Genomic DNA, 14,202 nt, shown 5'->3' on the forward strand with positions numbered 1-14,202 from the left:
GGTTTAAGCTGTCTAGATTCATAGGCTATGACCTTACCATGCTGCATAAGGACACAACCCAAACCTACTCTGGATGTATCACAATACACTACGAACCCATCTGGACCATTTGGAAGGGCCAAGACTGGAGTTGAGGTGAGTTGAGTCTTCAACTCCTGAAAACTCTTCTTGTAAGGATTTGACAACTAAAACTTGACTTTTTTCTAAGTCAATCTGGACATAGGTGATGCAATAGAAGAAAATAACTCAATAAACCATCTGTAATAGCTATCCAAACCCAAGAAACTTCTGACATCTGTGAAGAGATATGTCTAGGCCAGTTTCTTACTGCTTCAGTCTTTTGAGGATTTACTCTAATGCAATCACCGAAAATGATATGGCCAAGGAATGCTACTAACCTTAGAGAAAATTCGTACTTACTGAATTTAGAGAACAACTGATGATTTTTGTGAGTCTGAAGTACAATTTTGAGATGGTCTGCATGATCACGCTCACTGTGGGAATAGACAAGGATGTCATTGATAAAGACTATAATGAACATGTCTAAGTACTGCTTGAACACACGGTTCATCAAGTCCATACAAGCTGCTGGGGCATTGGTAAGACCAAAGGACATGACCAGAAACTCAAAGTGACCATACCGAGAATGAAAGACTGTCTTTAGAATGTCACATTCTCTGACTCTGAGCTGATGGTAGCCTGATCTGAGATCTATCCTAGAGAAATAGATGGTACCCTAAAGTTGGTAAAAAAAGTCATCAATTCTGAAGAGAGCATACTTGTTTTTTATCGTGACTTTATTGAGTTGACGGTAATCTATGCACATCCTGAGAGAACCATCTTTCTTTCACACAAATAAAATCAATGCACCCCATGGGGACACACTGGGTCAGATGAATCCCTTATCTAAGAGATCCTTCAGCTGCTCTTTCAGTTCTTTGAGTTCTGCAGGTGGCATTCTGTATGGTAGAATAGATATAGGCTAAGTATCTGGAAGAAGATCAATGTCAAAGTCTATTTCCCTTTTGGGAGGAATTCCTGGAAGACCTTCGGGAAATACATTTGAATATTCATTTACTACTGAAACTGATTTAACACTGGGAGTTTTGGAACTAGTGTCCTTAACTCAAACAAGATGATAGACACATCCTTTAGATATCATTTTCCTAGCCCGAAGGTAGGAAACAAGTTGACCTCTAAAAGCTAAAGTACTACCCTTCCACTCTAGGATGGGTTTATTCAAAAACTAAAACCGAACTATTCTATTTCTGCAGTCGACTGTGGCATAGCAGGAATAAAGACAATCCATGCCGAGAATAATATAAAATCAGTTATTTCTAATTCAACTAAGTCTGCTGAAGTGACTTTCTGAAATATCATAATTGGGTAGTTCCTGTATACCCATTGGGCTATGATGGTTTTACCCACTGGGGTAGAAATTGAAAAGGGCTTTGCTAGAATTTCAGGACTGGTTCTGAAATTGCCTGATATTAGAAAGTAACAAAAGACAAAGAATCTCCTGGATCTAGCAAAGCGTAAACACGCACATGAAAGATCTGTAACGTACCAGTAACTAAATAAGGAGAATTTTTTTGATCTCGCTGGGGCTGGAGAGCATAAATTTGATTTGGGTATTGCCCACTAGTAGCACTAGAAGTGGCACCTTGCTGATTTAGGTGACCAAACTGAGCTGGGGAACAGTTCTGCTGAACTTAAGGACCTGAATGAGGACAATCTCTAACTTTGTCGCCTGGTTTGCTACATCTGAAACAAATACTACTTCCAGCTCTGCAAATACCTTTATGGTGCTTGCCATAAGTCTGGCAAAGAGGATAGGTGCGGGCACTGCTAACACCTCCCTAAGACTTAAAGCTTGGTGCTCTATTTTTATTACCATCCCTGAACTTAGGAGTTGGAGTGCTAGCTTAAGAAGGAGCTGGAACTGATGACTTAGGAAAAAACTGAGAATGATTTCCTCCTTCTGATTTAGGCTAAAAAAAGTTAAAACTACCTGTCCTTGCTCTCTTATTCTACTTCTTCCTCATCTTAATATTTTTCTCCTCTATCTGCTGAGCATGAGTCATGAGTCTAGCTAAAGTCATGTCATTATTCAATATCGCAGACCTACACTCATTGACCATACTTTCATTTAACCCAGAGACAAACTTACTCATCTTGGCCCTACTGTCTGCAACCACATGAGGGGCATATCTGGATAATTGAGTAAACTTAAGAGAATACTCTTTCACCATTATGTTTCCCTACCTCAGGTTGATAACTTCTAACACCTTAGCCTCTCTCAGCTCTTGGGGAAAGAATCTATCTAAGAATGCAGTGACAAACTCTTCCCACTCAATAGGACCTGCAACAACTAACCTTTCTGAGTTTCACTGTTTGTACCAAGTGTGAGCAACATCCTATAACTGATATGTAGCAAGCTCAGCACTCTCAACAGCTGACACCCCCATAATGTCAGTAACCTTCTGAACCTGATCGATGAATTTCGGAGGATTCTCATCTGACTTAGATGCAAGAAAGGATAGAGAATTTATTCGGGTAAAGTCCCAAATCCTAGCTGCAACTGAATTGGCCAATGGGTTGGCTGGAATGACAGATAGTCATTCATTCTGAGCAGCAACTGACTAAGCAAAAGTAGTGAATACAGCTCTAAACTCTGTATGAGAAACATATTTTCCCAAAGGTTCTTCGGGTTGAGGGGTTGATTGATTCCTATTTTTCTTTTAGGAGGCATATTCTGTAGAAGAAATGGAGAAACATATTAGATTGAGGGATTAACTTGAGATTATACTCACTGACATGACATAAATACTCAAAGAAGGTAACTATTCCTAAAACATCTTATAGCCTCTTGCACATAAATGTGGCGTGAAACACACCCATGTATAAGACTCTACTAGATACGGCTTTTAGACTTCCTAGGACTCTATTGAACCTTAGGCTCTGATACCAAGCTTGTAACACCCTAAATTTGGTACCCAGAATGCTACATGGTGCTCATAACCCCGAAGGACCATAAGCTAACCCATGACTGATATCTGTACTTGTACACTGCATAACATACTATATAAATACTAAAACATGAGCTGAAAGGCCATAAAGTTCCAAATTGATAAATCACCATAGAACATAACATCTGGGATGGGGTACAAATACCCAAAACAAAGCTATCTAAACATACTATAGTCTGAAAAGCCTCTAGAATATGACTATCTGAATAAGGAGTTGATGGGATATGTCCCCAACTAACTCCAACTGATAAATTAATTAATGAGATAATAAATTAATGATCATGTCCTTAAAGAATGAGGACTCACTGCTAACTCTGACTGCTAAGACTGAAATGCTACTGATGCTCTGTAGCTCATGCTTCTTAACCTATGGTATAAAACATCATAGTTCAAATACGTCAGTACTTTAAATGTACTGGTATGCATGTGAAGTAGGCTGAATGGAAAGGGTTTACATGCATGATCTATACTAACTGACTGAATAACATGAACGTGAGAATACATGCATAAATACACAAGAACTATAACTGAGTTTGTGACAACATGATTACTGAGCCTGAGTATTGATAACATGAGTTACTGATAACTGTATAACTAAAATAACTAATACTGAGCGACTATATCTGATAGTCTAGGTTTTGATGGAACTAGATGATTCTCATATTATTCTAACTTGACTATATTAAACAATCCTAAATTCTGTAAAACTGTCTTAGTTCTATTACTGAGACTGAATGACTGTATCTGAAAGTCCTGATTCTGTAATTGAAACTATGGGAAGTAGTTATCTAACTGGCATTCCCCTAATATGCCACTATGGCTGAGTTGGGGTCAAATCTGTAACTCTAATTGAAAGGGTGTCAATACCGTGCCACTGGTAAGCACAATCTGTGAGTAACCCTCATATAATAGGTAAATCTAGTAAGAACGGTGGGAACCCTCATATAACAGGTTAAGACACCTTATCTACCCTCATATAACAGGCTATGATGTCTCAACCTACGTTGGTTATGTAGTTCTGGAATGCAAGGATTTGCTTCTAAGAATCACGCCCTCATATAGCATGTAAGTTCCCATCCTTTGGTTCACTCGGTGACAATTACTACTCCTATCTGAATAGACACTGAACATGGATTACTGGACTGAACTGGACTGAATTAACTGAGTTCTGTTGATTGACGAAATACTATTAAGATTACTAAATTACCAAGCTTTCCTGAGTCACATGACTGACTGAGTTTTATGGACCATGGCTTGACTAAGGATGTCGTAAAAACATGACACTGGCTCTAGGCATTCAGCTAACTTGTCGAATACAAGTACCCCCAGGACTTGATAGAGGGAAACTAATAAGGCACGACATTCTTAAATACATGACCAACATCAACAATCCATAATATAATAATTGGAAATATTTTAGGGGCATTTGATTATCATAGCTTGGTATGTGAAGAAGATAACATTTATACATAGCATAATTTCATAAGGCTAACTCATGAGCAATCCAACAAACAAATTTCAATACATAAGAATAACATGGAAGTCATTTTGGATCACAATTTAGCTATGGTGCATAATTTCTATTCTCCTAGGCATTTTATCAAACACCTTGCATGCACCCTTAGGGCATAGGCATAATCATCAAATTGACACATTATAAATAACTCAATTTATGGATTTCACTCACTTACTAATGTAGTTTATTGACAAACACATAAATATTCCACTTTGGGTATCATATAACAAGATAAACATGGTTACAACCAACCCACAACATAAATATCATGATTTATAATTTGAAACAGGGTTCTTGAGCTTTATGGATGAAAGAGATCCATAAATCAATACTATGCAAACCTTAGTTCTTGATTTAACAAAGATTGACGAAGAGACTCTTGAATTTGAGTATTGAATTTGAATCCTTAATTGAAAACCCTAGCTTGTTCTTGAGAGAAACTTGAGAAAAATACTATATTTTGGGTGAAAAATGGCTGAATCACGTGTTATTGGGTTTAAGTAAGGGTGGGAAATTGACATTTTTAATCCTTGGATGCGTATTTTAAATTTGTGAAAATTTTCCAAACTTAACCCCTGGTGCTATCATGCCGTTTCACTTGAAATTGACAACTGGGAAATTGGAGGATGGCACGATGTGGAGCCATCGTGTTGCCACTTCATTTGTGACCTGGAAGTTTGGCGCGAAGTGCCACTATCGTGGACCCCTACTGGAATTTGACAAATGCTATTTTCTCTTGTGGCGCAGCGTTCCACTGACTAATATGGCGTTGTTTTATGATGGAAACTTGAAATAGTCATAACTTCTTACCCGGTTATCGGATTTAAGTGAATCTTATATTGACAGAAATCCTATTGAATTTTCCACATGAAAAAAAGTAAAAATCTTAAAAATTCCTCATGCAATAAAGATCATTCAATTTAGAAGCTAATACTTGACATTCTTGGGACAAAATTAGTTAAGAAACTTAGAGTATTTCACCTACTCAAACCATCCCACCCAGGACACCTAGAGCTCCTCGATCAGGGACTAACCGTTCCCAACCTCACGAGGGGAAGGTATCAAATGCAGAATTTAGGCAGTCAATTCATATACCTGCGCAGTTGGTGGCCACACAGACTCAGTAGTCGAAGGATGTTGGGTATGCATCCCTTATATCTGAGGCTACACGGATGGGTTAATTTATGAAGATGAATCTGCCCAAGTTTACTGGCACCAAGGTAGAGGAGGATCCACAGGAGTTTATGGATGAAATGGATAAGATTTTCAAGGTGATACATGTAGATGACTTGGAAGGGGAGGAATTAGCAGCTTATCAGCTTAAAGAAGTTGTGAATCAACGGCTTAGCGAGTGGAAAGCTTCGAAGAGTGAGAATGCTGAGCCCACAGTATGGGGCAAGTTCGTGGAAGCCTTCCTAGATCGATTATTTCCTCTAGAGTTGAAGAGTTTATAAATCTAAAACAATAAAAAATGAGTGTCAAGGAATACACTCTGAGGTTCAACCAACTAGCCCGTTATGCTTCAGAGTTGGCTGGCAATATGAGAGCCCAAATGAGAAAATTTACTTTCGTTCTTTCTGATGACTTGGTGCTAGAATGCAAGGGGGCAATACTGAACAAAGACACGGACTTCTACATACTGCCAGTCTATATACAAAAAGTAGAGGATCAGAAGAAAAAGATAGCTGAGACAAGGGAAAAGGATAGCCAAGCCAAGAGGTCCAAGCAAGCAAACCAAAGTTAAAGTCAGCAACACAATAGTACTTAGGGGAATAGGTGGCAAAAGAATAAGAATTAGGGTAATGCTCAGTCCACAGCCAGTGCTCCAATTCCCAGACCTCCAGCTGATCAGCGATCCCAAAATTTCCAGTCTAGTCATGGACCGAGAGTACAGGGTATGCAGTCTCAGAGAAATATGGCTCGGACTCCTCGATCATACCCATGCTATGGAAGATGTGGGAGAAATAGTCCAGGAAAATATCGGTTTAGTCCCATGGTATGTTATTTATGTGACCAACCAGGCCATATCCAGCAGGAATACCCAATAGCAAGAGGTAATATTGGGGGAGCTAAGTCACAGGAAAATTCTTCCATACCACCGCCACCTCAGAATGGCACTACTCCATCTATTGGGAGCAATTGCAATTGGTTATGTGCTTTGTAGAACCGCCAGGAGGCAGAAGCCTCACTAGATATGGTCGCGGGTACATTATAAATTTTCTCTCGTGATGTATATGTGCTACTTGATCCCGGGTATACCTTGTCTTATGAGACTCTTTATGTGGATGCTGGTTTTGGGTTTGAGCCCGATGTAATTGCAGAACCTTTCTTTGTTTCCACTCCGGTGGAAGATTCTGTTGTGGCTAGGAGGGTGTATAAAAATTGTGTTGTGTTTATTTATAGTCAAGATACTGTAGCAAGCCTCATAGAGCTTAAGATGGTTGATTTTGATGTTATTTTAGGGATGGATTGGCTCCATTCATGCTATACCATATTAGATTGTAAAACCTGAAGAGTCACTTTTTCTTTTCTGAATGAACCAGTAATAGAGTGGGAGGGACATTCTTTAGCACCTAGAGGGAACTTTATATCTTACCTCAAAGCCTGTAAGCTTATTTCTAGAGGTTTTCTGTATTATCTAATCTGAGTAAAAGATTCTAATATTGAGAGTCTTTTTCTTCAGTCAGTCCCTGTGTAAAAAAATTTCCAGAAGTCTTTCTCAAAGATCTCCCAGTAGTGCCACCTAATAGGGAGATAGAGTTTGGTATTGATTTATTGTTGGACACCCATCCTATTTCTATTCCACCATATAGAATGGCTCCTGCAGAACTGAAAGAGCTAAAAGATCAGCCAAGAGACTTTCTTGACAAAGGCCTTATTCATCCTAGTGTTTCTCCTTGGGATGTACCTATGATATTCATGCGTAAGAAAGATGGTTCCCTCCGTATGTGTATAGATTATCGTTAGCTGAATAAGGTCACTGTCAAAAACAAATATCCCCTTCCTAGAATTGATGTTCTTTTTTATCAGCTTCAGGGTGCTAGATGTTTTTTAAAGATAGAACTTCATTCGGGATATCATCAGTTGAAGGTTAGAGAGTCAGATATTCCCAAAATGGCTTTCCAAACTCAATATGATCACTATAAATTTTTAGTCATGCCTTTCGGGTTGACTAACGCCCCTGCAGCTTTCATGGATCTAATGAATTTCCATCAGTTTTTAGATCTGTTTGTCATAGTTTTCATTGATCATATCTTGATCTATTCTAAGAGTACGGAGGACCATTCCAATCACCTTTGAATTATCCTTCAGACCCTCAAATATCATAAGTTGTATGCAAAGTTTTCAAAGTATGAATTCTGGATAAATGCTATTGCTTTCTTGGGACACATCATGTCTAGTGAGGGAACTAAAGTTGATCCCCAAAAGGTTGAGAAAGTAAGAAAATGGCCTAGACCCATGACTCCAACCGACATTCGAAGCATATTGGGTTTGGCGGGGTATTACAGAAGATTTGTAGAGAGTTTTCATCTATAGCTACTCCACTTACTAAGTTGACATAGAAAAAGGTAAAGTTTGTGTAGTCTGACTCATATGTGAATAGTTTTGAGAAATTAAAAGATAAGTTGACAACTGCTCCTGTGTTGACTCTTCTGGAAGGTACAGAAGGTTTTGTCATGTACTGTGATGTGTCCCGTGTGGGACTTGGGTGTGTATTTATGTAGTATGGTAAGGTGGTGTCTTATGCATCTAGGTAGTTGAAAATGCATGAGTGCAATTACCCTACCCATGACTTGGAGTTAGCAGCTGTAGTATTTGCACTTAGGATATGGCGACACTATCTTTATGGGGCACATGTTGATATTTTCACTAACCACAACATTTTACAGTATGTTTTCTCACAGAAAGAATTAAACCTCAATCAAAGGCGTTGGATGGAACTGTTAAAAATTATGACATGAGCCTGCACTATCATCCGGGCAAGGCGAATATGGTAGATGATGCCCTCAACAGGTTATCTATAAGCAGTCTTTCTTATGTTGAGGAAGGGAAGAGAGATATAGTGAAGGATATTCACCGACTTATAAATCTAGGGGTGCGACTCTTAGATTCCAAGGATGGAAGATATCTAAGAAGGATACTCATAATCAATATGAATTTCATTACGGGACTTTTGAAGTCCCAAAACCAGTATGATTCTATCTAGGTGACTGTTGACTGGCTGACCAAGTCATCTCACTTTCTTTCTGTTAGGACTAATAATTCAGGAGACGATTATGCCAAGCTATACATTAAGGAGATAGTTTGGTTGCATGGGGCACCTGTATCTATCATATCTGATCGAGGTATGCAATTCTCTTCACAGTTTTGGAGATCTTTTCAGAGAGGTTTAGGTACCTAAGTGAACCTAAGTATTGTTTTCCACCCTCAGACCGATGTGCAACCCGAATGTACTATTCAGGCCCTTGAGTATATGTTGAGGGATTGTGTAATTGACTTCAAAGGTGGTTGGGTAGATCACTTTCCATTGATAGAGTTTGCATATAATAATAGCTACCATGCCAGTATTAATATGGTTCCTTTTGAGGCATTGTATGGGAGAAGTTATAGGTTGTCAATAGGGTGGTATAAAGTTGGTGAAATGTAGTTGTTTGGGCCTGATCTTGTTCATCGGGCGATGGAGAAGGTAAAAATCAGAGAACAACTTAAAACAGCCTAGAGTCGACAAAAATTCTATGCTGATATTAGAAGAAGGGAGATAAAATTTGAGGTTGGTGATTGGGTATTTCTCAAAGTCTCCCCTATGAAGGGAGTCGTGCATTTTGGGAAGAAAGGAAAGTTGAGTCCTCGCTATATAGGGACATACCAGATTGTGAGAAGAATAGGTGAAGTCGTGTGTGAGTTAGAGTTGCCTGCAAATCTGGGTTCCGTCAATCCTGTATTTCATGTGTCTATATTGAAAAAGTTCATTAGAGACTATTCCCTAGTGTTGCATGTAGAGGAGATCAAAGTGATAGACTCTTTATCATATGAAGAAGAGCCTATTGCAATCTTAGATCGCCAAGTTCGAAAGTTAAGGAGTAAGGAAATAGTTGCGGTCAAGGTGTTGTGGAGAAATCAGAAAGAGGAGGAAGATACATGGGAGTCAGAAGTGATATGTTTGCAAGATACCCAAACCTTTTTTATCCGGGGAATGATAAGACGGAAGGTTCAATCTTTGATTTATTCTTTCCATGCCCTTAGTATACTTGAAATCATGCTTGTCTGTGTTCAGCATCATCATTCGGAGACGAATGATCCCTAGGGGGACAATGTAACACCCAACAAAAGTCCTCCATGTGTTATTTCCTAGTAGCATGCAATAGAGTCGAAATCTTGAAATTTTTCTAAGTGTAGAAAGGGACTTAGTCTCATTTTGAGGTTTCAATCTTTGAGGATTTTATTTTTGACCTTCCCGACCTCTGTTTCTTGATATTTTTGTTGATATGCAATAGGGAAAGTCAAAAGTATGTCTCGGGAGAGTTTCGGAATTTTTAGACGAGCGTAAGGGCACGTTTGGTGCCCCAAAATAGAGAGCCAGGATAATTAACCCATAGCGCCCTTACTGTAGCCTTACCTGGGAAGGTCGACACGATAGGAAAGGTGGCACCTTGCTTATCCCGGTGGTCCAGGCAAGGCGGAGCCTTGCCTATCGTCCTAGGCCATTTTTCAGTTTCTTCTCTAAATCATTAAGGATATTTTGGGTATTTCCAGCCCCTTATTCATCTTAAACACGGGATTATTCTCCCAAAAACCACATTATTGATATTTTTCTCAAAATTCACCAAGAACACTCATTAGGGTTTCAACCCAAAATTACTTATAACTTAAGATTTCACTGTTGATTTTTGAAATTGATTCAACAATCGAAATCTCCAAACCAACTGCATCAAGAACATTCGTCAAAATTAATAATTTAAGGTATGTGGGGTTTATCCTAAAACTACATGGGCTTGTAAACACACTAAAACATGATTTAAAGTTTATCAAGCATGAATTTTAAAGGGGTTTTGGAACTTATGCTTTAAATTTCGCATTATAGATGTTTTGACAATATTATTGTGTTGGCCTTTAGGACTTTCCACCTTAAATTGATTTACACCTATATGTATATGTATGATATTGAAGATTTGATTGAGAGCATTATTATTGAAATCCCTCTCTTTGATGAATTTGAGTTTATGAACTTATTGAGAATGATTTGAAATGCATGTTTAATGGTTTGAAAGTGATCTTTTCAATATTAAAGTATTTGACATGATTTTGATAATAATGAGAAGGAGATTCTTGATATGATTTTGGTCTTGTGTTAAAGAGAAAGAATTACATGTGATTGATATCTTTGACATGACCACCTTGTGTATTTGAAATATTGAAAACAAGAGTTTTCTTGCATGTGTTTACATGAGTTTAAAGAATGAGTTCTTTGAAAATAATTGTTGATATGGTGGTCCCGAATTCCATATTTTTGAGAACAGAGATAATAATTTGCTATAAAAGGCTCAGAGAATGTGACTTCTAAGTCAATGGTATGACGATACCATATAAATGTATGTCATAACAGGACTAGAGTTTTCAGAGTTTGATTTTAGAGATTACATGTTTTAAAGAGTTAAAAATGGGCTTAAAGAGGGCTAGGCGATTACCTGAAGAAGGCACGAGTCAATCGACTCATTGCTTAAAACCGTGTTTTGTCGATACGGGTATGTTATTATTGTACGTTGGCGATGGTCCTGTGGCGTAGCAGAGATTCAGAGACTCCAACCCTTGCAACAAACTTGGGTTGGGGGCTTGGATGCCGAGTTAAGGGTAGATTCCATATAGCCCGTGGAATTACAGAATTGTAGAGTATACCACCTAGCGCAGAAGTAAAACAAAGAGTGTCACAGAGTTCAGATGATTTTATAGAGTCTTTTAAATATGTCCATGTGATTCTTACCATATGACTTATTTATGAACTATTTTTAAATTTCTCTTATATATGTTGAATAAAAATCATTATTTTGGATTTGCTCTGTTTACCAGTACAATTGTATTGATCCTCTACCTTCCAGGATCTGAGGCTCAATCTAGAGGTCCAGCTAAGCAATAGAGATTTCAGAGAGAAGAGGTTGTGCAGTGGTGGGCCTTCTTTATTCCAGAATGCCTGGTTATTTCAGACTTGTCATTTATTTTATTTTGGGTCTACTGCAGGCCTTGTCCCAGATTCAGAAAGTTGTCATTATAGCATGTCTTAGAGATTTCGCAGACTGGTTCAGATGTTGTTTAGATATTATTGGATTTCTTCCTTTATTGTTAAATTAAATTTAGAGTATGACTATGTTTCCGTAATGATTTACAATTCCGCATCTTCTATTATATTTTATGAATGTTGTGCATGATTACTAGATAGAGAAGAGCATCCGGGCCTTTATGATTCGGATTACTCGTCACGGCAAGGGCCTCAGTTCGGGTCGTGACATTCCCCTTTAAAGTCCCTACACTTAACCATTATCAAGAAACTAAGTCACCTACCAAACTACATTCAAAATAAAAAAATCTCCTTTAAAGTTCCTACACTTAACCATTTTCAAGTAACTAAGTCACCAAACAAACCACATTCAAAACAAAAAGTCTCCTTCAAAATTTCTACACTTAACCATTTTCAAGCAACTAAGTCACCTACCAAACCACATTCAAAACGAAAAAAATCCCTTTAAAGTCCCTACACTCAACCATTTTCAAGCAACTAAATCACCAAACAAACCACATTCAAAACAAAAAAATTCTCTTTAAAGTCTCTACACTTAAACCATTTTCAAGCAACTAAGTCACCTACCAAACCACATTCAAAATAAAAAATCCCCTTTAAAGTCCCTACACTTCACCATCATCGAGCAACTAATTCACCTACCAAACCACATTCAAAACAAAAAATTCTCTTTAAATTCCCTACACTTAACCATTTTCAAGCAACTAAGTCACCTACCAAACCACATTCAAAACAAAAAAATTTCCTTTAAAGTCCTTGTGCTTAACCATTATCAAGCAACTAATTCACCTACCAATCCATATTCAAAATAAAAAATCTCCTTTAAAGTTCCTAAACTATTTTCAATTAACAAAGTCACCAAACAAACCACATTCAAAATAAAAAATCCCCTTTAAAGTTCTTACACTTAACCATTTTTCAAGCAACTAAGTCACCTACCAAACCACATTCAAAATAAAAAAAAATCTCCTTTAAAGTCCCTACACGTAACCATTTTCAAGCAACTAAGTCACCTACCAAACCACATTCAAAATAAAAAATCCCCATTAAAGTTTCAACACTTAACCATTTTCAAGTGACTAAGTCACCAAATAAACCACATTCAAAACAAAAAATCCCCTTTTAAAGTCCATACACTTAACCATTTTCAAGAAACTAAGTCACCTACCAAACCACATTCAAAACCAAAAAAATCTCCTTTAAATTTCCTACACTTAACCATTTTCAAGCAACTAAGTCATCTACCAAACCACATTCAAAACGAAAAATCCTCTGTAAATTCCCTACACTTAACCATTTTCGAGTGACTAAGTCACCAAACAAACCACATTCAAAATAAGCAACAACAAGACCAACAAGATGTCAACAACAATGCTTGTGAATCAAACAAGGTTACACACGGCTTCACTAGACTTCAATATGAACAATAACAAGAAGATAACAACAATGCTATTGGAATCAAACAAGGCCACACACGGATTCACTATACTTCAATATGAATATTAACAAGATGATAACAACTTACCTTTGCTTGGCCTAAATTTAAGTGAAAGAGATAAGCGATCACCGAAAAAATTAGCAAAGCAATCATTATACCGGATTCGAAATCTGTCAAATAGTAAAATTATTACAAAGAATAATCTTTCGCTTAAGTTATTACAACAATTTAGTAAAGGAATAGGAATAAGATTTTCCTAAAAAAAATTAAACAATTAATGAGTAGAATGGAGAAATAAGTGTTAAGACTAATCAAAATTTAGGTATTTCAAAATAAAATTAATGTAGGAATAAGCCCTAAATTAGCTTATTCAATCTCAAATTCCAACAATTAGCTAAAATCTAGCTAAATAAAATAAATATTCAAACCCTAGAACTCAAACTACAACCAATTGACAAAATTAACACTAAGATATTTATATGTATACCTTTAACATTTCTAAATATAAAAAAACTAGTTTGTGGATACTAAAATAAGCTAAATTTAGTTAATGAGTTGTAGTTAATTGTTACCTTGCCCAAAATTGAAAGTTAAGATGGAATAGTTCCTTCAAAATTTGATTAAAGCCAAAAAGAATTCAAGAAGTTGATTAAAAACTTCCTTGAAAAAGAAAGAACAATGGAGATTGAAGGGTGAAATGAGGAATTTTGTAGGGTTTTTGCGTTCTTGCTGTTGTAGGACGGGTGAAGTGAGGATTTTTGGGTGTGTTTTTGTGTTATAATTATTTATTACGAGTCGGGTCGGGTCGGGTTATTCAAAAATATTTTTTTAAAATATTACGAAAACCGACCACATATGTGCAGAAGTAGTATATTTCCTCAATCGTATAATAATATCAATGAATTTTATAAATTATGATAAATTTTTG

The sequence above is a fragment of the Capsicum annuum genome, chromosome 2 (genome assembly GCF_002878395.1).
Source record: "Capsicum annuum cultivar UCD-10X-F1 chromosome 2, UCD10Xv1.1, whole genome shotgun sequence".
NCBI lineage: Eukaryota > Viridiplantae > Streptophyta > Magnoliopsida > Solanales > Solanaceae > Capsicum > Capsicum annuum.